This window comes from Protopterus annectens, chromosome 9.part0 (assembly GCF_019279795.1).
Source record: "Protopterus annectens isolate FY-2018-M chromosome 9.part0, PAN1.0, whole genome shotgun sequence".
Taxonomy (NCBI): Eukaryota; Metazoa; Chordata; order Ceratodontiformes; family Protopteridae; genus Protopterus; species Protopterus annectens.
The window spans coordinates 1,152,309,662-1,152,332,295 of NC_056743.1; the positions used below are offsets into that span (position 1 = coordinate 1,152,309,662).

General features: G+C 38.8%; 1 long non-coding RNA gene across 1 annotated transcript in view; it reads left to right on the forward strand.

The window, feature by feature from the left end:
* Positions 1-9,119: 9,119 nt before the first annotated feature.
* The window catches only part of LOC122810932, a 73,297-nt gene continuing 59,782 nt past the window's right edge, over positions 9,120-22,634 (forward strand). The window contains exon 1 of the long non-coding RNA XR_006366158.1: positions 9,120-9,396. This is a non-coding gene — a long non-coding RNA (uncharacterized LOC122810932). The remainder of the gene's footprint in view (positions 9,397-22,634) is intronic.

The following is a 22,634-nucleotide window of genomic DNA, read 5'->3' on the forward strand; positions in this document are numbered from 1 at the left end:
TTAGCCCCTCCTGGAGAACATGTGTCAGTGTGAGATTCAGTGACAGCTCCTAATTTGCAATCATCTGCAAATCTAGTCAGCCAGAGACCACTGATATTGGCCTTGACTTTTGAGAAGTAAATGCCAAAAAGGAGCAGTCCAAGGACTGATCCCCTGAGGGACTCCACTTGTGACTGGCCTCTTTGTAGAGGTGGACTCCCCAGTTCTAACTTCCTGGGTCCTGTCTGCGAGCCAGTTGGCTATCCACTGGGTGACATACGAGTTTGTACCTAACCTCTTGAGTTTGTCAACAATGCCCAAGTGGGGTATTGTGTCAGATGTCTTGGCCAGGTCAAGTTGGGCAGTGTGAATCATTTTGCCCTCATCCACTGCTTTGGTGACCTTCTCAAAGAAGTCTACCAGGTTGAGTAGGCATGATCTGCCCTTGACAACACCAGACTGGGTTGTGTCCAGTGTCTGGAGGTTTACTATATCCATGATAATTCTTTCCATGGCCTTACATATAAGACTTGTGAGACTTATAGGTCTGTAGATGGCTCACCTTTTTGCAGAGGGATGACTGTTGCCTTTCACCATTCATGAGGCACGAAGCCTGTTTGAAGGCTACAGTTGTATAGTAATTCCAGAGGCCCTGATAAGTCATGTTTCATACTATTTAGAAGGCAACATGGGATATTGTCTGGGCCCATTTATGCAATGTTCTTGATCTTAGAGCATTAAGGACCCGTTCCCTAGTGATAGTAGGGGGAATTATATTTGATGCCATTTCCTGAGGGAAGGTTGAGGGGGAGAGAGGGGTAAAGTTGGAGCTGAATTTACCAGCCAGGAGGTTTGCTATATTTTCTGGCTCAGTATAGGTAGCTCCATTTACAGTGAGCTCTGAACACAACTGTTTATTGCCTTTTGAGGTTGTGGACATAGATAAAGAATGTTTTGTGGTTGTTCTTGGCCTGGGAGGCCAAACTTGCCTCAAATTTGGCTTGAGTTGTTTGTTTAGTTTGATGGCAGTGCTTTTATCCTGCTGGGCGCTGCAGCTTCTAATTTTTGCCATGATTTATTTCCTCCTGTTATACAGCCTATTGATTTTGTGATTCCACCAGGGTGGCTTATTTTTTGAGTTAGTTCTGTACTTCTTCCTGGTGGAAACAGTTGCCTCTCTGCAGCTATTAACATGCTTGCACAGGGTTTCTGTGAACAGTTCTGCATAGGCAGAAGTGTTCTCAGGTTTTATGGGGGGGCTTGAAATTTTGCCAGGTTCTCGCTTCGTAGCAAGAGGTTAGCCTTAGAATAGTTCCTGAATATTCCAGGTTTCATTTTTACTTCAAAGGAGACCATTTTGTGGTCTGACCTTATCAGAGAAGGCATTACAGTAGGAAGCGTGCAGCATTTTCCCGTATTAGTGAGGGGCAGATCTAGTATGGTTGCACCCCTGGTTGGTGTATTGACTGTCTGGTCCAGGGAATTTGTGTTTACAAAACCCAGGAATCTCTGTGCATGTACGTTTGGTGTCGTATAAGATTTCCAGTTAATAGTGGGGTAATTAAAGTCTGCATCTTAAATCTTAATTAATTTCCTTTTATTTTTAAGTGTCTAATTCTTGGCTTTGCATGCCTGACTTTGCAGGACTGTTTTTTTAGTTCCTAAATGTATATTGCACATTAGTCCATTTTCATTTGTTGCATGTCCCAACTTCCTCATTTTTAATTTATATCTCTCGCTCTTCTGTTTCCACTTTGATTCTTAGAATTATTCTTATTTCATCCGTCTTCACTGCTTTTGAAAAAGGAAAAAAATAAGCTGTGCCTACCTCAGTTTGTAATCACTATCCAACTGTGTTCACCTTAAATTTCTGTTCTGTACTCTTATTATTTTAGGTTTCACTTCCTAGCTGTCTTAATCCATAGTGAGACTCTGACTACCTGGATTCATTTAACAGGCTTGGGAACTGAAAAAACTGTGGGTCAGGATGGAAATGAATGGACAGCTGTTGACTCCACCATTCTTCGAAGTTGAGAGTGGCAAATTCAGTCTGACACACATTGCCAACAGAACATGGATATTTAAGGTGCAGTAAAACAGCAGATACACAGGGACTGCAGTCTCTTACTAAGGATGGGTGATGTGATGGCATGCTGTAAGTACTATTGTGACCATTTACAAAAGTAGGCACATTGACATAGGGCTGCCATTGTGGGAAGGAATCGCTGTGCTGACAGCACGAGAAGCTTTTAGGCTTTTGAAAGAATATCCTTCATTAATGAATGCATGGATGATGGCCTGCCACCAGTCTGAATTTGAGTGTCTTAGGGGAAAAAATGGCCAATCACTTGTTGCATACGAGTTCGTAGGATTGTACTAGGTTAATGCCCACAAGGGCCTTTTTAAGCATAACCATGCATCCCAAATCTCTGACAAGTTTTGGCACCTTAGATAAGTGTAAGCAGGGGCCTAGGAGATGAACCATTTACAGGCTGTTTATGTCCATTACAGACATAAGTGGTAAACCAGGGATGAATTTCCTGTTCCTAATCCAGTTATCTAAGTTACGCTTGAACTGGACTAAAGAGGAACTCTGCTTTACATGGATGGAGAGCCTGTTCCAGAGATGGGGTATGCTCTGGGATGCACACCTGTCTCTCCAGCAGGTCCTATTGATATCACAGGAGGTTTAAGTCTTTAGAATGGATTATTCTGGTGTTATTTGTATTGTGGATATGTAGGAGGTCCATTAGAGTGGAGTCTGACAATGCCTTATATGCAAGGCATAGATCTCCCCTTAATGGCGTGGAGGAGACCGAATACAGCTATAGGGCCTTGAGGCAATCTGCATAGGACATGTTACATTTAGGAGAGGTAGCAATATTAAATAATTGTTACAAACAAATGCATCAAATCAGGTTCTCCAAAAAACAAAAGGGTGTTTCACTTGTGGATCCTGTAATTGGTGCCATGTTGTGAAATCTGGTTGTTCTTTTAGCATAGGCCAAAGAAAATATTGGATTAACCATAAAATAAATTGTGATACAAAATCTGTCATATATGTTGCTCTCTGTGTATGCTGTCCGGCATTTTATGTCGGAAAGACTGACAGAAAATTCAGAGAGCGCATATACCAGCACATATATGCTATTAGAAACAAAAAAACTGAGAATGCGCTTGCCAAGCATGTGGAATCTAACCATGGACATAGCTTTGTCTTTATGGGCATTGACTGTAAACAGAAATCTATTAGGGGAGGACCTACTTCGTTACTATTAGAAATTTTAGAATTACATTGGCAGCTTAAGTTGGATGCCTTTAACATGCCAGGTTTAAACGAAAGCTGTAACATAGCCCCTGTGTTAAAATATAGGGCTTATTTACGCTGACCAATTGGAATTGTAATATGAACTCATTCATGACTTTGATGTGATCAGAATTTTTAGGTTGGTGTATATATACCTTGTTAAAATAGCATTTTTTAAAAAAGCATTATAACATTTTTGCACAAAATATAGTAATTTGTGCCATACAAATGTGTGTCATTTTATTATTTAAATGCATTTACTTTAAAAGTATTTGTTAATTAACATAAGGATAGGAAACATTATTGTTGATAGTAGTTAAAATATTTCTTAGGACTGATTTTTTAGGATTGATTGTTTAAGAAAACACCCTATTACTTTAAGGAAGTGATGTTTTATGAATAACAGCTGATTTTAATTAGGCTGCCTATAGTATAAAAACTGGTTGGCGCCTTTTCTGTGTTTTTTAGCCTCTGAGGAAGCTACATGTATGCAGTAGCGAAAACGCTATTTATTTTTTACTTTAATAAAATTGCGTTAAGGCATTCTGACTATTTTGGCTGCCGAGCACTCTTATTCGTTATTACAAAGTTTGTCTTCTACTGGTTCATTTGTTCGTGAAGGATGGGTGATGTGATGGCATGCTGTAAGTACTATTGTGACCATTTACAAAAGTAGGCACATTGACATAGGGCTGCCATTGTGGGAAGGAATCGCTGTGCTGACAGCACGAGAAGCTTTTAGGCTTTTGAAAGAATATCCTTCATTAATGAATGCATGGATGATGGCCTGCCACCAGTCTGAACTTGAGTGTCTTAGGGGAAAAAATGGCCAATCACTTGTTGCATATGAGTTCGTAGGATTGTACTAGGTTAATGCCCACAAGGGCCTTTTTAAGCATAACCATGCATCCCAAATCTCTGACAAGTTTTGGCACCTTGGATAAGTGTAAGCAGGGGCCTGGGAGATGAACCATTTACAGGCTGTTTATGTCCATTACAGACATAAGTGGTAAACCAGGGATGAATTTCCTGTTCCTAATCCAGTTATCTAAGTTGCGCTTGAACTGGACTAAAGAGGAACTCTGCTTTACATGGATGGAGAGCCTGTTCCAGAGATGGGGTATGCTCTGGGATGCACACCTGTCTCTCCAGCAGGTCCTATTGATATCACAGGAGGTTTAAGTGTTTAGAATGGATTATTCTGGTGTTATTTGTATTGTGGATATGTAGGGGGTCCATTAGAGTGGAGTCTGACAATGCCTTATATGCAAGGCATAGATCTCCCCTTAATGGCATGGAGGAGACCGAATACAGCTATAGGGCCTTGAGGCAATCTGCATAGGACATGTTACTTATTCCCTGTATTCTTTTAGTGAGGAACCTCTGTGGATGTTCCACTTGTTGGATGTACCTTGTGTACATGCCAAAGGGGGCATTGTACTCAGTTGTAGGGTTGATGAATGCTGAAGACAGTGGAACAGTGACCTCCTTGGACCTAGAGGCCATACTTTTGTTTATAAAGTTGCACAGCTTAGAATGATTTCCTCACTACTGTAGACAGGTGATGATAAAAGGCTTGAGTTACTGTTTGTGTGTGTCCCCATGTCCCCTGACTACTTGATCATCTCTTAGGGGTGTGTTGTCAATGGTGTAGTTAACCAGGGTTGGATGACTTCCCAAAGGATACTGCTGTTATACATTTCTTGGCATTTAGCTTTAGCCCATGGCTTTGACACCATTTGTGTATTTGTGTCTGCCCTTCTTGGAGAGCATTTGTGTCAGTGGGGGAGTTTGTGACTGCTTCTAATTTGCAGAGAAGTAAATGCCAAAAAGGAGCCATCACAGGACCAAATCCTGAGGGACTCTGCTTATGAATGGTCTTTATGTAAAGATGGGCTCCCCAATTCTAACTTCCTGGGTCCCAATTGTGACTGGTCTTTATGTAAAGGTGGGCTGCCCAATTCTAACTTCCTGGGTCCCGATTCTGAGCCAGCTAGCTATCCACTGGGTGACATAAGAGTTTGTGCATAACCTCTTGAGTATGTCAACAATGCCCAAGTGGGGTATTGTGTCAGATGCCTTGGCCAGGTCAGGGTAGGCAGTGTGAATTGTTTTGCTCTCATCCATTGATTTGGTGACCTTCTTAAAGAAGTCAGCCAGGTTGAGCAGGCATAACCTGCCCTTGACGAAACTAAATTGGGTTGGATTCACTTTATGCAGGTTTCTTGTGCCGTTATTGATCATTTCCATGATCATTCTTTCCATGGCTTTGCATGTGAGACCTATGGGTCTGTAATTTCTAGGGTCTATAGATGGCCCACCTTTGTGCAGAGGGATGACTGCTGCTGTTTTCCATTTGTGAGGCATAAAGCCTGTTTTGGAGGCTGTAGCTGAGTAGCAATTCCAGATGGCCTGATAAGTCATGTTTCATGCTGTTTAGAAGGCATCCCGAGATGTTGCCTGGTCCAGCTGAAACAGTGTTCTTGGCCTTTTAGTGAGAGTGTTAAGGACCTGTTCCCTAGTGATAGTTATATTTGTTCAGTTGTAGACTTGTATTTAATAGTGTTTCCTGAGTGGGACATTGAGGGGATGAGAATGGTAAAGGTGGACCTGAATTTGTTGGCCAGTAGGTTTGCTATATCTTCTGGCTCTTTATAGGTGGATCCATTAACAATAAGCTCAGCACAAAATTGTGTAATCCTTTTAAGGTTGCAGACATAGTTAAAGAATGCTTTGTGGTTGCCCTTGGCTTGAGAGGCTAAATTTGCCTCCAGTTTGGCTTTGAAAGACTTTATTTATCCTCTGAGGTGTTGTTAGTTTGAGAGTGCTTTTATCCTGCTCGGTGCTACACCTTTGCCATGGTTTTCTTCCTTCTGTTATACAGCCTACTGATGTTGTCATCCCACCAGGTTGGCTTGTTTTTCTGAGTTCTGTTCTTTTTCCTGGTGGGTACAGCTGCCTCTATACAGCTATTACCATGCTTGTACAAGGTTTCAGTGAACAGTTCCATGTAGGCATCAGTGTTCTCAGGGTTTATGGGGACTTGAAATCTTGCCAGGTTATCCCTTAATAGTAGGAAGCTAGTCTTTGAATAGTTCCTGAACATTCCAGGGTTTGCTGGGTTTCCAGGATTTATTTTTACTTCAAAGGAGACCATTTTGTGGTCTGGCCTTACCAGAGAAGACATTACACCAGGGGGTGTGGAGCACTGTCCTGTATTAGTGAGGACCGGATCTAGTATATTTACATACCTGCTCGGTATGTTGACAGCCTGGCCCGGGCAGTTTGTGTACAAAATCCAGGAATCTCTGTGCCTGAACATTTAGTGCCATTTATGATTCCCAGTTAATAGTGAGGTAGATAAAGTTGCCCATGTATATGGTATTGGGTTGGATGGTGAGTGCTTCCATTAAGTTTAAATGCATGGTACGGGTTTCCTGAGTCATAGAGGGAGATCTATAGCATGCAAGGAAGTGGTATTGGATTTTGCCTGATGATTTGAACATGGAGAAGCTCAAGTGCATTGTCCTGTTTGACCAGCCTTGAGGTATATGTATTTTTGATATAAATCATGACACCTCACCTTTAGTCCCTGTTTGTGTAGCAGCTGGTCTAAATGTGTTGAGGACATTATAGCCTTGCACTTCTGGTGCAAATAGCCATGTCTGAATGACCACACAGACATCAGCAGTCAATATTCTGTATGGTGAGGAGAGCTTGTAGGGAGTAGAGTTTTTTTTTTCTTTAGACTCCTATCATTGAGCAGTAACACCTTTAGATTTTTATGGTTTTAATTTGCTATGTCAGAAGTACTTTGTTTGTCCTCCTCCATAGTGCATATTCAGGCAGTGTCAATGTTTTAGGTAATATTCGAAAACCTAGTGGGTAGAGGTACAGACGATCCATGGCAAAACAGTGTGGTCTGTTGACATCTCTAAAATGCTGCTCAATGCTAAGCTCACAGCAGCCTGGGAGACATACTCTGAGAGCTCCATGATGTTTCTCTTCCTATAGTCTAAGGAGGTATGTCTCTGGTGGTTTACCCCCCTCTCATAAACTGTGATTGGTACTTTATGCACGCACTCAGGTAATTGAACCAAATATGTCAGATCCTGGCCCCAATAAGCAACTGACCATGACTTTCTTCTTACTCAGTCTGATGAGAGGGACATCAATATGTCACACAATGGAGACTCCAATGACTAGAATGCTGGATTGTGTGGTGGCTTGCCCTGTGGCCTTAGAAGTAGAGACTCCTTGAGATGTGGCTGTATGTGTTGATGGGGTGAGTACATTCAGGGCTGCTGAGGGTATTTGTTATGTGTACTTTGTCTAGGAGGCCCTTGGGGTTTAGGAAGGTTACATTTAAGTGCCTCAGCATATGTGGAATTGTATGTGATGGGTGCAGTGTGTGTAGTACCGACAACCTGATTGAAAATAGGAGTGCTTTTATGTGAGAGCTTTGCCTCCAGTGACATTGTGTAAATACATCTCTCGCATACCATATCAGTTTGTGTGAGAATTAGCTGGTTGTCCGTAATCATAAGGCAATTTCTACATTGCCCCAGGATGCCCGTATTCACCAAGCTGGTAAGAGATAGTGGGAAAGTTGATATCCATGGCAACGGGCCATTTTTATGGTTGCAGTGGGAATATAAAGCGATGTCAGGAGTATCTATCTGGTTTGCAACTTTGGGGGCAGTGCTTGTCACTGCAAAACTAGCTGCCCTCTGTGCAACTAAGTATTGGTGAAATTTCAAGGGTGTTTTTACGGGAAAAATGTCAAAGGTGTCTGCTTATATACACAGCACTGCCAAACACTTGAGGGGGAACTGATAAGTAGAGCCTGGTGAAGTTATCGGTTGACTGGCATTGAGATTTAAAAAAAAAAACTTACTTTCACAACCATAGTATGTTTCCTTTCTTACTAGCCCACAACTCTCTTTTCTCAAACCAGTCTCTAGACCGTGTCCCCTACAAACCGTTTTTTTTTTTTTTTTTCATTACTGCAGATGTAATACTTATTGAGACCTACACCTGGTAACTGTCATTACAATATTCTCTCGTGTTCAGACTGTTGTTGTGCATATGATACTATATCTTTGATGTGTATTCTTACTGGTAGGTCTTTGCTAGTGAAATTGTAGTCAACCTGTAAGTGATTTAGTTGTATATTTTGTTGTTCACTATAATTTTGTGTCTTATTACTGAACTTAGTATTACTTGTGTCATACCATTCACCATATTCAAGGCTGAAAACAGTCCGTGTTGAATAACTTCATTCTTTGGCCAGCAAACAAATTCTGAATTAAGGTACTTTTTAATTCAGTGTGTGTGGATTTATGACTTGCTTATACCTTCCCAATGAGACACTGAGTCAAATTTTTAAGGAATTCAAGTTTGCATCCGTGTTGGGTAAAGAAACAAACACTTGATGGTAGCATAGCAGTGAGTACTGTAGTTCACTATTGAAACCAGTAAAAATGGCAAATGCAGTGGAAATTTGTCTGAAAAACAGTCCATATGTTAGTTGCTGGGATTATATGAGCAAGCAGTGAACTGAGCAGCATCAGTGGCTAAGAGGTAAGATCCCTTTCTGAGGTTTATTGCTGACTTTTGGTCACTGCCACTATGTCGTCTACATGTTCTTCTCAAAATCATGCTGACTAAGTGGCTACTTTAGTCTTTCCACGTTTATTTTGTTTACCTCTGTCCTTGCATCCTGGGTTAAGGCTGAAAAGGGTGTGAATGAAGAGCAGGTCACTTACCAGGTTAACATATGGGATACATTCAATTCTCAATATATGTTTGTTCATTTTACAGGGACACCTGAAGCTTGCAAATCATAAAGAGGTTGGCATAATTTTTTTTGATTGTGGCGATCAACTAAAACCATGAGCTCAACTACCCTACCAAATGGGATTGTAGTCATGACTGTAGTCTATCCGCAGAATGGTGCTGGAACTCGCACAGGGAAACCAGAACCCAACATTCCCAATGAAATTGAAAATCTAAACATTCCCAAAGAAGTCACAGATCCCAAAAATCCTGGACAGGTTATACTATCTGCTTGGCTGCAAAACTTCATAAAGAGCAAATGGAAAATCTTTGTATGAAATGATATATGATGACAGTTGGGGGTGGGCACACCAAGGAAGTATGTGCACTTTGGAGACAGGAGGTTCAGGGCCTCCCCAACAACCAAAAAGAATTGCTGGTAGTGCACAGGTCAATCCTAGCTTTCAAGGATCACCTGAGACCAGGAGTACTCTTAGGCAAGACAAACAACACAACAGTAATGTGGTACATCAACAAGCAGGGGGGCACTCACTCCTACCCCCTGTGTCGCTTAGCTATGCAAATCTGGCAGTCAGCCTCAAATCTGGGATTGCATCTGATAGCTCAATATATCCCAGGGAAACATACCACCCTGGCAGACCAGTTACGCAGAAGCCTCCTGGATCCACACAAGTGGCAGCTGTACAGGGGGACCTTTCACAGCATCAGGCAAAACAGGGAGAACCCAGATACAGACCTTTTCGCAACCACAGAGAACCACCAGCTAACCAAGTTCTGCTCCAGAGAGTTCTATCCAGAAGCATGGAGGGTGAATGCCCTCTCCTTCCACTGGGGTAACCTGTTTGTGTACACATTCTGTCCCGTGCTCCTGATTCCCAGGGTACTTCTCAAGATCAGGGAGGAAGGGCCAAAGTCTATTTTCATTGTTCCAGATTGGCCCAGACAGCACTGGTACCCCTTGCTCTTGCTCCTCAGTCTGGCCAAAGAGCCTCCCATGCACTTGCCTCTCACAGCAAACCTTCTAACTCAGGAGAAAGGGACGCTATTGCATCCAAACCTCCGCACACTCAAGCTATTCGCATGGCTTATACACCAAAGGCGGATGTCACTACAACCTTAAGCAGGCAGGTTTTAAACATCGCAGAACAAAATAAATGGTGCAGCATGTTAACACAAACATGTAAAAATAAAAATATGGTCATACATGGAGTAACCATGCACACAAACACGTAAAAATAAAAATATGGTCATACCGTGGAGTATAACAGTGGTCACAGAAACACAGAACTTTAATGAAGCTTTCGGGCTCTCAACCCTTCATCAGCATTACACAATATACAAATTTACATCATTTAAATAGAGGAACAATTAAAATCACATGATCAACCAGCCAATAGTTTTTAAAAAGTTTTTTAAAAGGGAAATGTTTAAAACATGAGAATATGTACAAATAGTGTGTTATACATAGTATATTATTTAAATAATATTTTATAAGTTATTTAATTGGCGTTTAACTAGTATTGGTTTTATACTCGTAGTGTTATTTAATCCTGGTGATGTTTCAGCCTGTAGTCTTATTATCCACTCTAGTTCTCTTGTTTCTACAAGGTTATTTACATCGCCCCCCCTCATACCCACTTGTATTGCATCTATACATCTAAATTTAAAAGTATGTGTATTGAACTCATGTATATGCTTATATAGGGCGTTGGTCTGTATTTGTCTGTTTATTTCAGACCTATGTTCAATTATACGGTCTTTCAACCTCCGTATAGTCTTCCCTACATAAAATGCTTGACAATTCACATAAGTGGCAAGGTAGATAACTCTTGTGGTGTTACAATTTGCATTGACATGAAAATAAAATTTCTTATGTGTTATGGGGTGTATAAAAATATTGTCACCTTCAAAATATCAGCACAGCAGGTGCAGTTATAGCATTTATAGGTCCCTTTATTACTGTAACCAACATTGTACCTTATATCAAAATCCTTATAGCACAACATGTTTTTCATACATTAGTTATTTCTGTAAGCAAAACTAGGTCTGGATCCTACTATAACACTTAACTCTGGCATAGCCATAAGTATAGGCCAATTTTTATATATTATATTACTAATTTGATTAGAATAACCTGAAAAGGTTGTTGTATATCTTAATATTGTTTCCTTCTTTTTAATAGGCATTAAATTACCATTATCTGCATCTATATTCTCTTCTAAAAATATTGGTTTATAGCTTGTTTTCCTACCCTCAACTATCATATCAATATTTTTCTGTATAATAGTTTCAGGGTATCCACTTCTTAAAAATTCTGCTTTCATTATAGATGTCTCATTCAAATAAACCTGCTCTTCTGTTGTTAATTTACTTATTCTGATTAGTTGTGACTTAATTATGCTTTTAAACACATGTGGGGGGTGCATGCTATTACTATCTAGATATCTTATTGTATGCACATCTTTTTTATGTACCATGGTGTGTATTACTTCATCCTTTTTATACACTTTCACATCTAAAAATACAATCTCATTAGATGATGAACACATTTTAAAGTTAAAAAATTCTGTAGTATTATTGATGTATGTGACAAACAAAAGAAGATCTTCCTCAGCACCGTCCCATATGAAAAAACAATCATCTACAAATCTAACATAGCTTTTCACATGTATATTCAGTGCATGTTTGTTACTCAAAATATATTCCTTCTCCCATTGAAACAATACAAGATTCGCAAAAGTATTTGCAACAGATGTACCCATGGCAACTCCTGTTAGCTGTTTATATGGTGTGCCATCAAAAATAAAATATTGTTTGTTAATACTAAATGAAGGAGGGAACATATATTTTCCACATCTCGAGGGTGTTTGTTGGTACTAGATAATAATAACCTTCTAATGGCTTCAACTCCATAGTCAATAGGAATAACAGTGAATAGTGATTCTATATCCAAAGTTACAAAAATAAAGTTGGAAGAAGCTGTTGTATACCATGACTTAAGTTTCCTTAAGAAATGTGCGCTGTCTTTCACTATGCTTCCACATTTAGGTAGTAATTCAGATAAGGTAATCTGCAAATATTTGGATATAGTTTCAGTTATCCAGCCCTTACCTGAGACGATAGGTCTCAGGGGGGGTTCTTCTAAAGACTTGTGTATCTTTGGGATCCCGTATATTTGGGGGATCTTTGGACATGGTGTGGAGAAGTAGTTGAATATATCAATTGAGATGTCATTGCTTATCTGCATATCATAAATAGCCATGTTAACTTGTGTTATACAATTTTTTACTTCTTGAAATGTTACCTTTTTAAATGTGCTAGTGTCAGATAAAAAACTGGAAAATTTATTCATATAATATATTCTGTCCATTAAAACCACAGCCCCTCCCTTATCTGCTTGTTTTATTATTACATCATTATTTCTTTTCAGATCTTTGAGAGCTAGATATTCTTTATAAGTAAGGTTATATTTCATTTTAGTCTTATCACATTTACTAAACAAGGATCTCAATTCTGATTCAACAATATTAGTGAATGCTAGGATAACTGGAGATAATTGTGGTATGGACAGACTTAGTTTTTTACAGCTGCCATTACTTTCTACAGAATTCTTAAAAATTAATTTTAGCATAAGACTTCTAGCAAAAAGTCTTAAATCTATAATAGAATTTACCACGTTGTCCATAGCAAAGGGAATAAACTTCATACCTTTGCTTAAGATAGATAACTGTTCGTCTGGTAAAATGTTATTTGTTAGATTTAAAGTACCTTGTTTTATTGATGGCTTCCCATCTATCTGCGTGGTGTTTTGCTGCTTCTTCTGGGACTGCTGCATTTCCTTTTTATTGCTTGGGTCTGAGGTGAATTTTCCACTGCAGTTGGCGTTATACTTTCCGTATATGCCTGCTTCACCAGGACCCTTTCTGGTTGTTGCAGGCGAAACGGTAAAAAAGTGAAAATATCGGTTTGCCTTTTTTCTTTTGGTTCCCGGTGTTGCTCTGTCATCATCGGCGTTCTTGGTGCATCCAAGGTTACATTTTCAACAGTCGTATTAAGTAGAATCTCTACATTGGATCCTACCGGACGTTTATAAGCTTCCTTCTCATTTACCTTCTCGGTGTTAGCTCTTTCAGCTCCTTGTTGTTGCGCTACGTACGTAGCATTTGGCTCACGTCTTCGCTGATTGGTTGAATTCTCATTGGATACGCCCGGCTGGGCGAAATCATCCAATCGATCAAGCATTCTCATTTTCTCCTTAGTCGATGAGGCAAAATAAGGCTGTTACTTATATTTAGCGGTTTTAGCTAAATATTTAAATTCAGCTTTCGGCCAAGAAAATATATGTCCATTTTGGTAATCATCAATGTCCCTTTGAAGTTTACGCTTCTTTTTTAATTCCAGTCTATTGTCAAGTGACTGCATTCTTTCAATGAATGCTTGATAGATACCATTTGATGCATCACTTTTGAGTAATATTGAAACATCTTTGTCACATTTTTCTATTTCTTGTAACAAGGTTTTTTCAGTGTCTTCAAAGAAGCTGTTCATAAGCTTCATATAGCTTGCACTCAATTCTAAATTGAGCTGCTGCCACTTAACAAGAAGCTCCTCGTAGGTATTACCATACGAGGGCATTTTAAGCACACGCAGTCCTCTTGGTACTATGCCTAATTCAAGGTATGCTAGGAAACTAAGTCTCTGCCATTGCAGCTGCTTATAGCTACTAACCTTCTTTTCCAAAACATTAATTAGAGCAATCAGATTAGTAGTATCCTCAGTTGTTGCAGTCTTTTGAGAGTCATTAGTGGATGGTTGATCTTGTAGTAGCGGATTATTCATTTTAATAAGAAGTTTCTTAATGGACAAAGCCATTATCCAATGTTAATATAAAAGTTAATTGTAAAAGGCTGGTTGAATCTCCTCTTGAAGTGTTACCTGTAACACTAGACAAGCGAAAATAGATTTACTAAACACGTAGATAGAACAAAACTCTGAGAATAACAGTGGTCACAGAAACACAGAACTTTAATGAAGCTTTCGGGCTCTCAACCCTTCATCAGCATTACACAATATACAAATTTACATCATTTAAATAGAGGAACAATTAAAATCACATGATCAACCAGCCAATAGTTTTTAAAAAGTTTTTTAAAAGGGAAATGTTTAAAACATGAGAATATGTACAAATAGTGTGTTATACATAGTATATTATTTAAATAATATTTTATAAGTTATTTAATTGGCGTTTAACTAGTATTGGTTTTATACTCGTAGTGTTATTTAATCCTGGTGATGTTTCAGCCTGTAGTCTTATTATCCACTCGAGTTCTCTTGTTTCTACAAGGTTATTTACATAGCCCCCCCTCATACCCACTTGTATTGCATCTATACATCTAAATTTAAAAGTATGTGTATTGAACTCATGTATATGCTTATATAGGGCGTTGGTCTGTATTTGTCTGTTTATTTCAGACCTATGTTCAATTATACAGTCTTTCAACCTCCGTATAGTCTTCCCTACATAAAATGCTTGACAATTCACACAAGTGGCAAGGTAGATAACTCTTGTGGTGTTACAATTTGCATTGACATGAAAATAAAATTTCTTATGTGTTATGGGGTGTATAAAAATATTGTCACCTTCAAAAATATCAGCACAGCAGGTGCAGTTATAGCATTTATAGGTCCCTTTATTACTGTAACCAACATTGTACCTTATATCAAAATCCTTATAGCACAACATGTTTTTCATACATTGGTTATTTCTGTAAGCAAAACTAGGTCTGGATCCTACTATAACACTTAACTCTGGCATAGCCATAAGTATAGGCCAATTTTTATATATTATATTACTAATTTGATTAGAATAACCTGAAAAGGTTGTTGTATATCTTAATATTGTTTCCTTCTTTTTAATAGGCATTAAATTACCATTATCTGCATCTATATTCTCTTCTAAAAATATTGGTTTATAGCTTGTTTTCCTACCCTCAACTATCATATCAATATTTTTCTGTATAATAGTTTCAGGGTATCCACTTCTTAAAAATTCTGCTTTCATTATAGATGTCTCATTCAAATATACCTGCTCTTCTGTTGTTAATCTACTTATTCTGATTAGTTGTGACTTAATTATGCTTTTAAACACATGTGGGGGGTGCATGCTATTACTATCTAAATATCTTATTGTATGCACATCTTTTTTAAGTACCATGGTGTGTATTACTTCATCCTTTTTATACACTTTCACATCTAAAAATACAATCTCATTAGATGATGAACACATTTTAAAGTTAAAAAATTCTGTAGTATTATTGATGTATGTGACAAACAAAAGAAGATCTTCCTCAGCACCGTCCCATATGAAAAAACAATCATCTACAAATCTAACATAGCTTTTCACATGTATATTCAGTGCATGTTTGTTACTCAAAATATATTCCTTCTCCCATTGAAACAATACAAGATTCGCAAAAGTATTTGCAACAGATGTACCCATGGCAACTCCTGTTAGCTGTTTATATGGTGTGCCATCAAAAATAAAAATATTGTTTGTTAATACTAAATGAAGGAGGGAACATATATTTTCCACATCTCGAGGGTGTTTGTTGGTACTAGATAATAATAACCTTCTAATGGCTTCTACTCCATAGTCAATAGGAATAACAGTGAATAGTGATTCTATATCCAAAGTTACAAAAATAAAGTTGGAAGAAGCTGTTGTATACCATGACTTAAGTTTCCTTAAGAAATGTGCGCTGTCTTTCACTATGCTTCCACATTTAGGTAGTAATTCAGATAAGGTAATCTGCAAATATTTGGATATAGTTTCAGTTATCCAGCCCTTACCTGAGACGATAGGTCTCAGGGGGGGTTCTTCTAAAGACTTGTGTCTGGAATTAAAAAAGAAGCGTAAACTTCAAAGGGACATTGATGATTACCAAAATGGACATATATTTTCTTGGCCGAAAGCTGAATTTAAATATTTAGCTAAAACCGCTAAATATAAGCAACAGCCTTATTTTGCCTCATCGACTAAGGAGAAAACGAGAATGCTTGATCGATTGGATGATTTCGCCCAGCCGGGCGTATCCAATGAGAATTCAACCAATCAGCGAAGACGTGAGCCAAATGCTACGTACGTAGCGCAACAACAAGGAGCTGAAAGAGCTAACACCGAGAAGGTAAATGAGAAGGAAGCTTATAAACGTCCGGTAGGATCCAATGTAGAGATTCTACTTAATACGACTGTTGAAAATGTAACCTTGGATGCACCAAGAACGCCGATGATGACAGAGCAACACCGGGAACCAAAAGAAAAAAGGCAAACCAATATTTTCACTTTTTTACCGTTTCGCCTGCAACAACCAGAAAGAGTCCTGGTGAAGCAGGCATATACGGAAAGTATAACGCCAACTGCAGTGTAAAATTCACCTCAGACCCAAGCAATAAAAAGGAAATGCAGCAGTCCCAGAAGAAGCAGCAAAACACCACGCAGATAGATGGGAAGCCATCAATAAAACAAGGTACTTTAAATCTAACAAATAACATTTTACCAGACGAACAGTTATCTATCTTAAGCAAAGGTATGAAGTTTATTCCCTTTGCTATGGACGACGTGGTAAATTCTATTATAGATTTAAGACTTTTTGCTAGAAGTCTTATGCTAAAATTAATTTTTAAGAATTCTGTAGAAAGTAATGGCAGCTGTAAAAAACTAAGTCTGTTCATACCACAATTATCTCCAGTTATCCTAGCATTCACTAATATTGTTGAATCAGAATTGAGATCCTTGTTTAGTAAATGTGATAAGACTAAAATGAAATATAACCTTACTTATAAAGAATATCTAGCTCTCAAAGATCTGAAAAGAAATAATGATGTAATAATAAAACAAGCAGATAAGGGAGGGGCTGTGGTTTTAATGGACAGAATATATTATATGAATAAATTTTCCAGTTTTTTATCTGACACTAGCACATTTAAAAAGGTAACATTTCAAGAAGTAAAAAATTGTATAACACAAGTTAACATGGCTATTTATGATATGCAGATAAGCAATGACATCTCAATTGATATATTCAACTACTTCTCCACACCATGTCCAAAGATCCCCCAAATATACGGGATCCCAAAGATACACAAGTCTTTAGAAGAACCCCCCCTGAGACCTATCGTCTCAGGTAAGGGCTGGATAACTGAAACTATATCCAAATATTTGCAGATTACCTTATCTGAATTACTACCTAAATGTGGAAGCATAGTGAAAGACAGCGCACATTTCTTAAGGAAACTTAAGTCATGGTATACAACAGCTTCTTCCAACTTTATTTTTGTAACTTTGGATATAGAATCACTATTCACTGTTATTCCTATTGACTATGGAGTAGAAGCCATTAGAAGGTTATTATTATCTAGTACCAACAAACACCCTCGAGATGTGGAAAATATATGTTCCCTCCTTCATTTAGTATTAACAAACAATATTTTTATTTTTGATGGCACACCATATAAACAGCTAACAGGAGTTGCCATGGGTACATCTGTTGCAAATACTTTTAATCTTGTATTGTTTCAATGGGAGAAGGAATATATTTTGAGTAACAAACATGCACTGAATATACATGTGAAAAGCTATGTTAGATTTGTAGATGATTGTTTTTTCATATGGGACGGTGCTGAGGAAGATCTTCTTTTGTTTGTCACATACATCAATAATACTACAGAATTTTTTAACTTTAAAATGTGTTCATCATCTAATGAGATTGTATTTTTAGATGTGAAAGTGTATAAAAAGGATGAAGTAATACACACCATGGTACATAAAAAAGATGTGCATACAATAAGATATTTAGATAGTAATAGCATGCACCCCCCACATGTGTTTAAAAGCATAATTAAGTCACAACTAATCAGAATAAGTAGATTAACAACAGAAGAGCAGGTATATTTGAATGAGACATCTATAACGAAAGCAGAATTTTTAAGAAGTGGATACCCTGAAACTATTATACAGAAAAATATTGATATGATAGTTGAGGGTAGGAAAACAAGCTATAAACCAATATTTTTAGAAGAGAATATAGATGCAGATAATGGTAATTTAATGCCTATTAAAAGAAGGAAACAATATTAAGATATACAACAACCTTTTCAGGTTATTCTAATCAAATTAGTAATATAATATATAAAAATTGGCCTATACTTATGGCTATGCCAGAGTTAAGTGTTATAGTAGGATCCAGACCTAGTTTTGCTTACAGAAATAACCAATGTATGAAAAACATGTTGTGCTATAAGGATTTTGATATAAGGTACAATGTTGGTTACAGTAATAAAGGGACCTATAAATGCTATAACTGCACCTGCTGTGCTGATATTTTTGAAGGTGACAATATTTTTATACACCCCATAACACATAAGAAATTTTATTTTCATGTCAATGCAAATTGTAACACCACAAGAGTTATCTACCTTGCCACTTGTGTGAATTGTCAAGCATTTTATGTAGGGAAGACTATACGGAGGTTGAAAGACCGTATAATTGAACATAGGTCTGAAATAAACAGACAAATACAGACCAACGCCCTATATAAGCATATACATGAGTTCAATACACATACTTTTAAATTTAAATGTATAGATGCAATACAAGTGGGTATGAGGGGGGGGCGATGTAAATAACCTTGTAGAAACAAGAGAACTAGAGTGGATAATAAGACTACAGGCTGAAACATCACCAGGATTAAATAACACTACGAGTATAAAACCAATACTAGTTAAACGCCAATTAAATAACTTATAAAATATTATTTAAATAATATACTATGTATAACACACTATTTGTACATATTCTCATGTTTTAAACATTTCCCTTTTAAAAAACTTTTTAAAAACTATTGGCTGGTTGATCATGTGATTTTAATTGTTCCTCTATTTAAATGATGTAAATTTGTATATTGTGTAATGCTGATGAAGGGTTGAGAGCCCGAAAGCTTCATTAAAGTTCTGTGTTTCTGTGACCACTGTTATTCTCAGAGTTTTGTTCTATCTACGTGTTTATTAAATCATACCGTGGAGTAACCATGCAACACCCGTTAATTTGAACAATTTAAACAACCATTGAGCACTTTCGTCCCCCACCACTGGGGACTTCATCAGAATGTGTTAAAAATTTTCCAGGTTTTAAACATTATCAAAGAGGGCAGAAGGCTCAGCACCAGAAAATCCTACTCTACCAGATGGAAAAGATTTACTATCTGGTGCCAGAGCAAGGGTGCTAACAGCAGCCATGCCAGTCTGGCACTGGTTCTGAACTACTTGGCAGAGCTCCTATAAAAGGGATTGTTATACTCCTCCATCAAGATACATGCCTCGGCTATCTCTGCCTATATCCAGTCAGATCAGCCCATATTTTCTCACCACCTGTTAAAGCAGTTCCTTAGGGGAGTGGCCCACATCAGACCACCTAGAAGGCCACCTGCTCCAGCATGGGATCTAAACCTTGTCCTGGAAAAATTGACTTTGCCTCCTTTTGAGCCAGCTGCTTCAGTGGACTTGAAGTACCTTTCTTGAGAAACTGCCTTCTTGCTGGCCATCATCTTGGCCAGGAGAGTTTCTGAGCTTCAGGCCCATATGGCCACTGAGCCCTTCATCATTTTCACTGCTGACAGGGTGTCTCTTAGGACCAACCCCTCCTTTATGCCTAAGGTGGTCTCGAATGTTACCCTTAACCAGGCCATCTTTCTCCCTACCTTTTTCCCAACCTCCTTAATAAAGGGTAAAGAATTTTGCATACCCTGGATGTGCACAGATAGTTGAGATATTACCTGGGTAGGACCAAGTCATTCAGATCATTTGACCAGCTACTGGTCTCTTTCACTCTTGGGGCAGAGAGGAAACCCATATCCAAACAGACCATTTCTAAATGATTCTCACATTGCATCCATTTCTGCTATTCCTTTCATGGAAAGTTTTCCCAAATCCATCAGATTACATTCCACTAGGGCAGCCTCTACTTCCACTGCCTTCTTGAGAGGGGTTCCAACCAAGGATATTTTGGAAGCTGCTACCTGGATATCCATCCACACATTCACCAAACACTACCAGCTGTCTACCTTCTCTAAAACCAGGGCAGGCTTTGCATCTGCAGTTCTGCAGGACATGCTGGCATCCCCTTGAAATGGTATAACCGTGGAGTTCTACTCCTTCCCTCCACTCTGTTTCTCACAAGTGATGACTACAACAGTGAAACACGAAGAACATAGTACGGATGTGTACAGTTACCATACATGTAGATGTTCGAGTGTAGATGTTCGAGTGCATTCAGTGTTGCAGTCCTGTTTTTTTCTCTTTCTTGGTGGCTCCTACCTATTGGGGGCAAGAAAAACTGATGTGATGGCATCAGCTTCCTCATTTTGTAGCCCTGACGACCTCACGTCAGCTTCAGTCACCAGACAAGTGACACAGGAGTGAAACCTTTACTCTGGTATTCGGGCCGGCCGAGGGCTACCCAGCAGGGATAACCCACAAGTGATGACTGCAACAGTGAATACACTCAAACATCTACATTTATGGTAAAGTGTACACAACTGTACTTTCTAAACACGGTTGTGTGTGAGGTAAAATGTTCTATTGTTCAAGTTATTTCTTGAATCTCCTGATGTCCTTCTGTATCACTATTGCAGTATCCTTCGTCATAAGGATTTCTGCCAAGGGCAGCATAAACATCCGGCCAGTATTCCAAACCCTTTAGAGCTTGCATGCACCTTACATCCCATGTCTGATCCCCATTCAGGACGTAGGGTATACAGGTGACATATGGACACAGTTACCCAGAAATTATTTTCCACCAGTCCAAACACCGTCATCACTCGCTGATCTGAATGTCCTTCTGCTATGCTGAATATCTAGCCCCAGATAAGTGCCCTATTGGAATCATTTTCTTTTTGTTTAGAGTTCATGTCGTCCGGGAAGGGAAATGTCAGTGTGGGAGGCAGGTTCCCCATAAGGACCATCACGAACAGTGTCTTTTTTTTTTGCCTGGATCCTCCTCAGAACCATAAGTCATGTAGCATTTGTAAAGCATTTGTGTCTAAGACTCATAGAAGTCAGTTGTCTTCCCTGGCTATCTGTTTCAAGTAAAATATGTTTAAACTGTTACCCCAAGGTAGCGTGGTGGAATCATCTAACCCTGAGGTACTGTTAGGCAAGAAGGCCAGGATATATTGGCCAGATTCTTTGGCTGTCCAGCCTCCACTGGACATTTCTGTAGAAGTGGGTGATAGCTCTGTAGGCCAGCTGGTGTCTAGGTTGGATTCCTGTGCTGTGACTCCATCGGAGGCCAGCATGGATCCTTCCTTTTGCATGTCCAATGAGACTTTGCAGAGGTCTGCTCCAGACATTGGGAGGGAGCTATGGCTGATCATTTCAGAAAGCCCTAGAGGGATTTGGCAGATTCTGGACAGGAAAGAGGTTCCAGGTACTCTTACTGAATCTCATCAAGGGTCAGAATCCCTGGTGTTCATTAGGACTGACGTACCTACCAAGAAAAAGCAGAAGACGAAGCGTTCTTCTGTACACCCTAAGGATCCTCAAAAGGAATGCCAAGAGTGTACTCAGGGCTTGTTTAATGCCTTAATGACCCTGAAGCCTCCCCATGGAGTTTCTGTGCCTACTTCCCTTTGGATTTCTACTCCTTTCAGATGGGCTAGAGAACCTGATTACTCAGATGAGGATTCAGAGTCTGATGATGGGTTCTTATCTTATTCTTCCAGATGCCTTCATTTTTGGCTTATGGTTCTGAAGTCCTGAGTCTCTTTTTAGGAAATTGCCTTTCAGAGACACTAACAGTGGATATTAAAAGTGTACACGCCCCTGTTAAAATGCCAGGTTTTTGTGATATAAAAAAATGAGACCACAATAAATCGTGTCAAAACTTTTCCCACTTTTAATGTGACCTATAACCTGTACAATTCAATTAAAAAGCAAACAAATCTTGTTGGGGGAAAATTTAAAAAAAAATAATATACAATACGTTGGTTGCATAAGTGTGCAGACCCTTAAACTAATACTTTGTTGTGTGTGTACACCCTTAAACTAATACTTTCTTGAAGCACCTTTTGATTTAATTACAGCATTCAGTCTTCTTGGGTGCATACTTGCCATGAATTAAAGAGAATCTGATTAACCCCAAATACATTTCAGCTGTCCTAGTAGGATTTTCCTGACATTTACTCAGTTGCCTACTACAGCAAAAGCCATGGTTCACAGAGAGCTTACAAAGCATCAAAGGGATCTCATTGTTGAAAGGTATCAGTCAGGAGAAGGATAGAAAAAGGTTTCCACAGCATTGGATATACAGTGGAACACAGTGGAGACAGTCGTCAAAAAGTGGAGAAAATATAGGACAACAGTGACGTCGCAAAGAACTGCACGTCCCTCCAAAATTGATGAAAAGACAAGATGAAAACTGGTCAGGGAGGCTGCCAAGAAACCTACAGCAACACTGAAGGAGCTGCAGGAATTTCTGGCAGTGTACTACATGACA